This window comes from Capsicum annuum, chromosome 7 (assembly GCF_002878395.1).
Source record: "Capsicum annuum cultivar UCD-10X-F1 chromosome 7, UCD10Xv1.1, whole genome shotgun sequence".
NCBI classification, from domain to species: domain Eukaryota; kingdom Viridiplantae; phylum Streptophyta; class Magnoliopsida; order Solanales; family Solanaceae; genus Capsicum; species Capsicum annuum.
The window spans coordinates 46,847,543-46,859,379 of NC_061117.1; the positions used below are offsets into that span (position 1 = coordinate 46,847,543).

The following is an 11,837-nucleotide window of genomic DNA, read 5'->3' on the forward strand; positions in this document are numbered from 1 at the left end:
ATTTTATTTTTATTTTTTTTTTCTTTTTGCCACTTCTCTTCATCTCTTCCCTGCAATTTCCTTTTCGTCTTTCTTCTTTGTTTTCATCGAATCTATCATTACATCAGAGATTTGTTCAAAAATTTTATTTTAGAATTAAAAATTATAAATAATTGACCTTATTTATGATGTTAACTTTAAGGACATTTAAGTCATTTTAACAGCAAAAAAGTATTTAACATCACTCGTTTACCAAACACATCAACAACTTTTGTTTCAGTTCCAGCACTTCTATCCAAACACTTATCTACTTAATTTTTAAGCACTTATTTTAAGTTTTTAATCACTTAAACTAAAAAGTTATTTTTTAATCCAATTCAAACGGGCTCTTAATTATCTGTGTCCCAAGGACATATAATGGAATAGTTACGTAGCTGCAAAGAATTTGAATAAGAACCCTGCTCCAAAATTAAACAAACATTTTCATATGTAAGTAATTTCAATCAAATTATGAAAAAGTTTAACAAGAAATCCAAACTATAATTAAAGATAAAAGAGTTTTAATTAATTAGAAGATAATTAACACATACCCCGTTGTCATTCTAATGACGATGTGCTCAGTTTTGTCCCCGAAACAAGATTTCAGCCCAAAATTCGTACTGTTATATGTTATTAAAAGAAAAAACAAACAAAAAGTTAAATTTAATTTTCTTGATTCCTCACATAATTTTCATAAAATTCACAAATAACTATTCTTCACTCGCATAATTAAGAGATAGTCATTGTCGTAGAATTTTAAATTCTAATAGTGAAATGCATAACTCTATATATTCGCAATGACTATTTAGTTATGGAAGTTAAAAATGCTAGCCTGCACTATTACTATAAAATGGCATTTGGTATAAGAGAGGAAAAAGTTTGAGATTACTTATCTCGTATTTGGTGTGAGATATTAGTTAGTCCTGAAACTATTTTATTCCACCATTTGATTACTATCCTATTCGAAAGGTGGGATAAAATAATCTCATGGATATTGCTACTTATCTCATCATGTGTGCCAAACAACCCTTTAGAGCTTGTTTAGTTAGGAAACAAGTTATCAGGATCACTATTCCGATACTAGTTATCTCGAGATTTTTATTTCACCCTCAACATAAATAAAAATAGTACTACAATCCCGGAATAAGCTATCTCACGATTTTTTTTTCAATCAAACATAGAATAAGCTCATTCTAAAATTAATCACAAAAATAGTTATCCTTTATTCCTCGTAACAGATGAGCAGAGTAAATTGGTGACTTACCCAAGTCCAAGAAAAGAAAGCCAATTGCAAAGCATTCTGTAATAAATCACAAAAAAATACAAAATTAATTATGTCAAAAAGAAAAATTATTTAAATTTAAAAATATTTTTTCTTAAAATAAAAAAAAAATTAAAATACCTGAAGAAGCACAAAATTAATTAGGTAAAGAAGAAACGAGGACGATTGAACCAAAATAAATCATCTCCAGGCTGAAGCACAGCGACACCTTTCACTACTTCTCCCCTTTCTTGAATTCTTAATCCCATTTTTGTTATGATCACTTGTAGTTTGGTCCCTACTAATAATATCAGTTGGGGTGGCAAAGTCAAAATTTTAACTAATCGAATATTATATATGAATGAATACTAAACACACGAAAAAGAAGAAATAGATTCAAAATTTGAAGGTTATAAGTTCTTGCAGCAATCTCTGTTAATATATGCTCATATATGCTCCATTAGTTTCAATTTATTTGGCTTGACGTGAAGTACGAATGTCAAGTTAACTATTATTTTGTTGTTCGGTGTGAATTCAGATCTAAAATCTTTAATTATTTTGGAAGTAAAACTTACATAGTTAACAATTCAAAATTATTAGGAAGTATTTAAAAAATTACAATTAATGAAAATATTATTTGACAGTCCAAATAGTTAAAAAGATTAACAAATTGAAATGAAGTGTATATATATATATACAAAAGTTATTAAATTCGCGTGAACCATAAGCGAAACTCTACTTTCGCCCCCACGAAAAAGCTAATGAGTCAGCATGTCGATATATACATTAACTTAGCTAATTATATGTACAAATCTTTTTTTTTTTTTTGTGACAAAAGGGATTAGAATTGCATCTCCTATAAAGGTGTTCATGATTAATCTTTATACGCTACTTTCTTTGTTTCATTTTATGTGTAATAATTTAATTAAATATAGAAAAAATAAGAAAAGACTTGATGATATTTACAAAATATCCTTAATTAAAAAATTGTACTGCTACTATATAAATGGGATCAATAAAAAAAAAAGTAAAATTGTGCCTTTAAATAATTATCAAATAAGAAAATGTGATATTCTTTTTGGGATGGACAAAAAAAGAAATCACGACACATAAAATGAGACGGAGAAAATAGTTACTAATTTATATTTATATAAGAAATTTTCCGTAGTTACTTTTTAAGTATATAGATTATTATATATATTTTCTATATTATTCTATAAATATTTTCTTTATTATTTTGCATCGGCTTTATTTATTGTCCTTTTATTCTGAGTCGAGAATATATCAAAAATAATCTCTTTATTTCTTTGAAGATAATGATATGAATTATGAATATTTTATTCTTCTCAAACCTCACCATGTGGGAAAATATTGAATAAGTTGTTGTTGATTATCCATGCAGAGAATTTGATAAACTCTGACCAAAAATATTATGAGGTAGGAACTGAAAAGGAAAAATGCACTCCTTCCGTTTCAAAATAGTTAATCGTCTTACTAAAAATATGTATTTCAATTTAGTTGTTTCATTTATAAAATAAAGAGAATTTTATTATATTCTTCCAAGATTACCTTTATTATTGAATAATTATATAAAGTGTATATACTCACATTTATACTTTGAAATCATAACTAATAAAGTTAATTTTATAAAATAAATATTTAATTAATATTTTTAAAAAAATAATATCAAATTAATAAGAATCGACTATTTTTAATAGAGTAAGTATAAAATGTGGAAAATAGAAATAATGACACAAAAAGTCAAATGCAAAATGATTGGAAACTACTTACAAATAGAGGAATGAACGGTAGCCACGCTATTGTTACAGATTTGTCCCTTATCTTAACGTTGTACAATTTTGTTGTCTTTCGCTTATAACTTACTTTTTGGCAAACATTTACCGCTAATTCCAACCTAAAATTGTAGTGTGTGCTTCTGATCCATAAATAAATCAAATTGTTTTAAATTGATGATAAATATCGTGCGATATTTTTATAATATAAGTTAGGTAATTATAAATTTTTAAAATTATCTCTTTATTTTATGATAAATTCATTTAACAAAAAAAACAAAAATATCATTGATAGTTACGTCAGAACCAAATTGACTTAGACCATTGAATCCTATTTCTGTCCCACGTTCTGAGACTATTTCCTCATATGTGGGGTAGTTACCAAACTGTAACCTTTTTGTGCAAAAGAAGTCTTCCTCGTGTGTATGGATGGACGCACCCAATTTAATATGTTTGAATTTTTTTTGGCAAAATGATTCAATGGATCCTTATATTATGTTCGTTTTGTAATATGGACATTTCTACTTACATGTTTGTCATTTGAACTCTTGAATCCACTAAAAAATAATATTTTAAGCCCTATTTTGGTGTATGTAATACAATTGCTGCCACGTCAGCTTCCACATTATTTTCACATCATTTTAAATGCTTCATTAAATTCCACTTCATAATATCTTCATTAATTAATTTTAAAAATTATTAATTAATAATAAAAATAAAATGATAAATTAAAAAATTAAAATAAAATTCATTTTTAAAAAAGTAAGCCAAAAATATAAATTAAAAAAAAAAAGAAAAAAACAAAGAACCCTCACCAGATTCCCCTTTCTCTCTCTCTTCCCTCGTCATTCTCCATCTCCTCTCTCGCCTCTCCATCTCTCCCTCGATTTCCTCTGTCCCTCTCAATTCCCTCATTCTTTCTCTACAAACAAAGTCCTCTCAATGATACACCTTTGGGACTGTTGCCATTATTGCTAGTGGTGGATCCCAGTTGTCAACGAAAAGTTGCTCATGAGAAACCCTAATTTACAAATTCGATGGACTATGATGCAAATCAATTGGGGTTTTTTGTGCTAATGCATTGCTGGTAGGATTATGAACAAAATCCTCAACCCAATTTAAATTTTCAACAACTCCGGCGGCGGCAGTGCCTTGGCAAAAACTTAAAGAAAGAGATGTTGACAAAAGCTTCATGTTTTTGCTTCTTTTCTTCGATCTACTTTAAAAAGAAAATTAATTGAGAAATCAGTCATGGGAAAGGGAGTTGTTGCATTTGTTGTTTTAGTAGATTTTGTGGGGGGGGTTGGGGTGGTTAATTGAGGAGTTCTTGAAGTGGGTTTAAGGGATTTTTATTGTTTCTTTGGTGTTGGTGAATCCGGTTCTTCAATTTTGATTGTCATTGTAGAGATGAGAGGTAGCAGCAAGAAGATTATTCTTAAAAAGCACTATTTTTTTCTTTTGTCGCACAATTTCTGGTGGTTCTTAAAGCTTTTCATTCAACTATTTTTTTGTCTGTGTTTGAGCTTTGATTGTTGTTGAAGATGATGATGATCTCAGGATTACTCAATTTGTAACAGCTGGTGATTAGATTTTTGTTGTTTGTTTGGAAAAATTGAGAAGTCAGAATCGAAGAAGAAAGATTCTTGTTATTTGATTCTTGTTGTTTGTTTGGAAAAAATTGAGAAGTGAGAACCGAAGAAGAAACAAAACCATGTCATTTGTTTATTTTTTTCTTGTTGATTCTTCATCTTCATCTTCTGATTCTTGTTGGTTATGTTGATTGTGTTGATTTGTTTGGAAAAAAATTGCTCAAAGTTCTATTTGATTGTGTTGATTTGTTTGTTTTTATGTTATGAATTGTTGTACTTTAGGCTTGAGAAGTTTACAATTAGAATTAGAATTTTACAATGTCCATGAAAGTCGGTGGGGGTGGGGGACCGGTGGACGGCGGTGGAGTGGGGTGGGGGTGCTGGACGGGGAGGGTTGGGGAGGGGTCCTTTTGATTTTATTTTTTGAAAATTTATTATTTTTTAACTTTTAAAAATATATTTAAATTTAAAAAGTTATAGTTGGAGGATTTTTTTAATTATTTTAATATAAAATTGGCCAAAAATTGACCCCCACTCGCACCCCCAAGCGAGTGACTATACTCTCCTTGTCCTAGTCAGCCATTTAATGCCACATAGGCAAAGTCAATGGTCAAAAGGTTTAAAATATAGCTTTTTAGTGGGTTTAGGGATTCAGATGACAAACATGTAAGTAGAAGTGTCCATCTTATAAAACCGACTTAGTACAGGGGCCCACTGAGTCATTTTGCCAAATTTTTTTAACAAAGTTGAAGACTAAGGGTCGTTTGGTAGAGTGTATAAGATTAATGTAAAATATAGTGTATTAATAATATTTGCATTATTAATGTTTGTATTAGTTATACTTGTATTAGTTATACATGTATTATTTTTTATATATTGTTTGGTTTGATGTATAAGAAATAATGCATCTTACATAATTTTTATAAAAGAAATGTTTGTTTACAAAAATATCCTTCTTTGATTTTGTACATTTTTTTGCAACAAAATATTTTTGTCATCTCAAATATAATTAGTATTGTTGAACTAGTATATAGAGGTTTCGGATTAATTGCAAGACTTTTGTTTTTAAAGATGAAATATTACGCCAACGGATTAACATAGTCGAAATAAAAATAAAATATAAGACGTAAAATTAAGAAATAGTTTCAAATTTTTTTAATCTTTTTAAAGACCCTTGAAGCAAAGCAAAAATATGTTATTTGGGAAAAGTCATCGTTTCCACCCCAAACTATACACGAGAAGTCTAGGTCACACCTAAACTATCGTTGTGACCTATTACACACCTAAACTATAAAAAGGTGGAACTGTTACCTCCCCGCGATGCCCATTCTAAGGTGCGTTTCTTACACTTGTTTTAGGCGCGTCCAGCCTTTTAAATAACAAAAATAAATAGCTAAAAACATTAAAAATACAACACTTTTAATTTTCAATGGATCTATTGAACCCTATTTCCTATTTAAGCCAATTTGAGGCTCCAAACTAAGAACTCTAATTCTCAAATTTGTCTTTCAAAATCAAAATTGAAGATCGTTTGTTTGAAGAATTGGTAACTAAATGTTAATAGAATTAAATTTTTTTATTTTTTCAATTGAAAAAATATTAATAAAATTATTTATTTATTTATTTATTTTAATATGTAAGTTTCGCCTTCTTCAATTGCTTCTTCTTCACCAAAATCACCATTAAAACACCACCATTAACACCATCATCATCAAACTCAAATCTTCACCACAATAATTTTAAGAATAAAATAAATCCTTAAATGTAGGAGCATTTAATCCAGTGACCACAAAAGTCTAGCCTAAACATATGATCATCTGAAGAAAAAATTGAGCCATAATTCTCCTACAAAACCAAAAGGAATAGTTCTTGTGAACTTGTCCAGCTCGATATATATACAAAATTCTTCATTTTTCTTTCATTCCCTTTCTTCTTTAGTACTTAGTACTATTGTGTGTTTAAGATATGTAAGACCATTATTCAGGGCACAACCAAAATTATCTTTTTCCTACATAGTAGGATTAAACAGACCAAGTTGCAAACTTTCAGAGCAAATTTAAAGAAAAAATCATACAAATAGTAGCAAACACTTATCAAGATTTTTTTTAAAAAATTATCTATAAAGAAAAAGGGGCTAGTTGAATTCTTGATTTTGGGATCTTTCGGAGGAATTGAGGTATGTAAACAGACCATTTGGGTTGAAAAGTTCAAGATTGTACCTGGAAATATAAAAAAATTCATTCTTGAATGAGATTTTTAGAAAATCAGATCGATTAATCTTCACAAATTTAATGAAGATATTGGTAACTGTCGTTGGATATTGAAATATTAATGGTTAGTCAAATTGGAAAATTTGAAGTAATTTGGAAGGAAGAAAAGTGATAAATGAGAGTAATCTTATGAGATCCTTGTAATTTCATCCCAAGATCTAAAAGTATCGATTGAAAACTTTTATTTTCGTCGGAAAATAAAATTCTGGTGACCTTCACTTTTTTCTTTGCCACTATCTATCTCACGACTCATCCTTATTGAGAAACCTTTGAATCTTGATTTAATTGATACTCTGTTACTGTATTTGTTTGTTGGTGAAACTCCCTTTTAGAGGTGATGGGGGAGATGAATAGGGTAAGGAAGATGACTTGAAAATTTTTGTTTAAAATTATTTTTGACGTGAAAAGTGATCTAGAAAGTGACATGGAGTGAGTGGAGTACACTCCACTCATTGAACTTGGGCATGAGTGTTGCGGGGAGGTAATAGTTCCATTTTCTTATAGTTTAGGTGTGTAATAGGTCACTACTATAGTTTAGGTGTGGCCTAAACTTTTCGTGTATAGTTTGGGATGAAAACGATGACTTTTCCCTTATAATTATTTAAATCAATTATTCATTGTTGTAGATTAAAATGGTGAAAAAAACTGTGAAATATTTTGAAAAGATTCACTATTGCAAACTAAAATGGCGGGAAAAGGAATGGTAAAATATTTTGAGAGGAAAATTGAGGGGTATTAAGGTCATTTAATAAGTTGATGCATGTATTAAAGACTTTGCATTACTAATACATAGAAAATGAGTAGTATTAGTAATACACACCTTAATACACAATAGAGTGTATAACTAATGCTTGCATTAGTTATACATTCACTAAATATTATACCAAACAAGGTATTCTTAATATACATTAATTAATACATGCATTATTTTTGTCAATACACTCTACCAAACGACCCCTAGGTGTGTAAACGGATGGGACACAACAGTCCAGCCACATTCTCAAAAAGACAAATAATCGGATGCTCAAAATTCTCTTCCTACTTGTATCCTTTTATTTATGGACAGTATATTTTAACAAACAAACAAACTAAGGGGTCGTTTGATGTGAGGTACTAAAACATATAATATTGGAATAAATAATAATTTTGGGATAAACTTTTTGATGTATTATTTGGTTATCAATATTTGAGATAATTTATGTCGAGATTAATAAATAGCATTGAGATAAGTTATCCCACACATGCGGTGGTATAACAATCCCAACACAATTTATCCTTGGGATAAACTACAAAATGACAAAATTACTGCTAAATTCTTTGATTATCACTTTATATATATATATATATATATATATATATATATATATTATATATATATTATATATATATATGTATTACTTTGCTTCCTTTTTTATATAAGCACGATCATAAAGATGGACGTTTTTGAGTATTTTGGATGTAACCTCAAAGGTGTATGAGTTGAAGTATTAAAACGGGCTCCAAACCGCCCCTAAAAACATTCCATGGGTGCCTATTTGCCTACTTGGTCATTAAAGGTGACTTTTTGTCATTTAATCTTTTTATTTGTAAAGTACTATAAATAGAACAATATAAGATTTTAGTTCATTAGTTTTTGTTGGATATTGTTGAAAGAACACATCTCTTGAGAGAGAGGGTCTCTAGGTCTAAACTAGGATATGAACAAGTGTGGATTCACTTGTGATTGTGTATTTCTTAGTAACGTTGGTGCTTGAGCGGTGGAATCCCTCTTGTGTCACGTAAGAGTGTGGTGTTGCTATTGTTAGTCTCAGGGGTCCTTAGATTTAATACATCTTTGGATTCTTAACCTTGTAACAGTGTATGTCTCACTTTCTATCTTTACATATCATGTACTAGTTGTATAGTCTAGTGAACCGTTTGATTCTTGTTGTTCTTGTAATCTTGTAACCATTGGATTGTTGTTATTTTAGTGTTGTTTCTCTCGTTATTGTTGTTTATCTCTTGTTGTTGTTAGTGCTTTTGGTGTCATTTACACCTTGTTTCTTGATGTTGTTAGAATCGAAATTTGGTGTTTGTTGAGCTCTAGGGTTTCCCTTTATTTGTGGACTATTTTTGGCTTGTTTTTAATACGTTCCAAATTTGTATCGTATCATTTCGTATCAAAGCTTGTGGTTGATTTTGTTCTAACAAAATCAATCTTGGGCTTGCTAGAAAAATCAAAAAATAAAAAGAGAAAGAAGTGTTCTTGTTTTTGTTCTTATTTTTGTTCTTGTTCATTGCCAAGAAACTTGTAGTGTTCTTGTTGTAGTCTTGGCCAAAATTTGCGGAGTTTAGGTCTTGAATTTCTTTGTTGTTATTGCTGTTTCTTGATTCACTAACACTAAAGGTATCTAGATCTATATTTGAGCTTAAAAACTTGTTAAAGTTGCGTTGTGAACAAAGACCTAGACTGAAATTTATGGACTTATTGTGGAGATTGGAGTGGGCGTTGAAGGTGTTGTTATTGTTGTTCTTGAAAAGTTGTTATGTTCTTGTTGTTCTTCATCACTTCTCTTATCTTGACCAACTTAAAGTAGTTAATAGATCTAGAAAAGGTGAAGACAAAGTTGGAGGACTTGTTGGTGAAAGGACTAGCTCACATCACTCTTGACTTGACAACAACTTTTTCAACCACTTTCCTTGTTTCTAGGAGCCTTGTTTTATGGAAACTAGTACAAGTCTAATCTATCCTTTTTGAGTTGAATTTGAAAAGAGTTACAAGACTTGTGTTTTTCCTTCCAAATACTAATTGTCTTTCATTCCCAAAGTATAAGGACTAACAATTTCAAGAATGTGATTAAAACTTGTGTGGACCTATGATCAATTAGGGGATGACATGTCACCAATTATTGTTCACACGATAAATTTTTAGCTCAAATTTGATCTTCTAGTTTCATTTTGTTATTTCTTTTGTTGATTCCAATACTAACTTACAAGCTACTAACCACTTACTAGATTGTGAGTTGGTTTGAAGCCGTTCTTTGTGTTTACGTCCTTGTGTATTTTTTTAATTTTAGAGTCGTTGTAAACATTGGAATTCACCTCTCAACACCTCATGGAGTACAAGCAAGCATACAACACTTGTGAGATTGAGTGTGAGGAATCTGAGAACAAAGAAATAAAGAGAGAGTGTGAGGACCTTTCTTTTACAACTAACCCGTTTGTTGTTTTATAGTTAAACTTCTTGGCTAAACTCAATTGAGCTGAATCAGATTGCACGCAAATCTCAAGCTAGAGAGGAGGCCAAGGTGCAAAAGGAAGACGTTGGCTGAGACTTGAAATTGTTGTGTTCTCGGTTTCGTCTTATTTTGTGGACTGTTTTGGAGCCATTTTCATTTGTCTAGTGCCATGAATTTAAGGTCAAATTCCTCTCAAAATGGAGAGGATGATACAAACACAATCATGAAGATGAACGTTTTTTGAGTATTTTGGATGTAACCTTGGAGGTGTACGAGTTGAAGTGTTAAAAAGGGCTCCAAACCGCCCCTAAAAATACTTTATGGGTGCCTATTTGCCTACTTGGTCATTAAAGGGCCTTTTTGTCATTTTATCTTTTTATTTGTAAAGTAGTATAAATAGAATAATATAGGGTTTTAGTTTATTAGTTTTTGTTAGATATTGTTGAAAGAACACATCTTTTGAGAGAGAGGGTCTCTAGGCATAAACTAGGACATGAACAAGTGTGGATTTACTTGTGAATTTGTATTGCTTGGAAACGTTGGTGCTTGAGCGGTGGAATCCCTCTTGTTTCACGTAAGAGTGTGGTGTTGCTATTGTAAGTCTTAGGGGTCCTTAGATTTAATACATCGTTGGGTTCTTAACCTTGTAATAGAGCATGTCTCACTTCCTATCTTTACATATCATGTACTAGTTGTGCAGTCTAGTGAACCATTTGGTTCTTGTAATCTTGTAACCGTTGAATTGTTGTTATTGTAGTGTTGTTCCTCTCGTTATTATTGTTTATCTCTTGTTGTTGTTAGAGTTTTTGGTGTCATTTACACCTTGTTTCCTGATGTTGTTGGAACCGAGATTTGGTGTTTGTTGAGCTATCAGGTTTTCCTTTGTTTGTGGACTATTTTTCTCTTGTTTTTCATACGTACCAAATTTGTATTGTATCATTTTTAATAACGAAAAAGGGCCTAAAATGCCCTTCACCTATTGAAAATGGTGCAAAAATGTTTTCATTCATCTTTTAGTTCTATAATGCCCTTCACATTCATCTTTGAACTCCAAAATGCCCTCACATCTACCTTTAGACTCTAAAATACCCTTTATTTAAAATTTCCAATATTACAACAACAAACCCAGTGTATTCCCACTTAGTGGGGTCTGGGGGGGGTAAGATGTACGCAGTCCATACCTCTACCTCTGATGAAGTAGAAAGGCTGTTTCCGAAAGACCCCCGGCTCAAGGCACAAGATATCACACAAACACATAGTAAAGCACAGAAGCAGATGACATAACATAAATACGACACCCATAAGGAATATAAAACAGAGGAAAGCAGAGGAAAGCACACAGATTCGTAATAAGCATGGAACACTGAATACGGAATCATAACGGGAATAACAAATAAAAAATAAAAAAAACCCCACCAAGTAATTCCCTACACTAGCGACCCAATCTGGCCCTACTCTTCTGCCGTAATTCGCGTCTTCCAGACCTTCCTATCTAGGGTCATGTCCTCGGTGAGCTGTAACTGTTCCATGTCCCGCCTAATCACCTAACCCCAGTACTTCTTCGGCCTACCCCTACCCCGCCTAAAACCATCCAACGCTAGCCTCTCACACCTATGGACCGGGGCATCCATGCCCCTCCTCTTCACGTGTTCGAACCATTTCAATCGTGCTTCCCGCATCTTACACTC

The 11,837-nt window shown here is 31.2% G+C and overlaps 1 long non-coding RNA gene across 1 annotated transcript; it reads right to left on the bottom strand.

The window, feature by feature from the left end:
• Positions 1–418: 418 nt before the first annotated feature.
• On the bottom strand, positions 419–1,691 carry LOC107857379. Its single transcript, XR_007042730.1, has 3 exons — positions 1,421–1,691; positions 1,283–1,318; positions 419–638 (listed from the first exon to the last, which is right to left on the bottom strand). It is a non-coding gene; the product is annotated as an uncharacterized LOC107857379 (long non-coding RNA).
• Between the last annotated feature and the right edge of the window lie 10,146 nt (positions 1,692–11,837).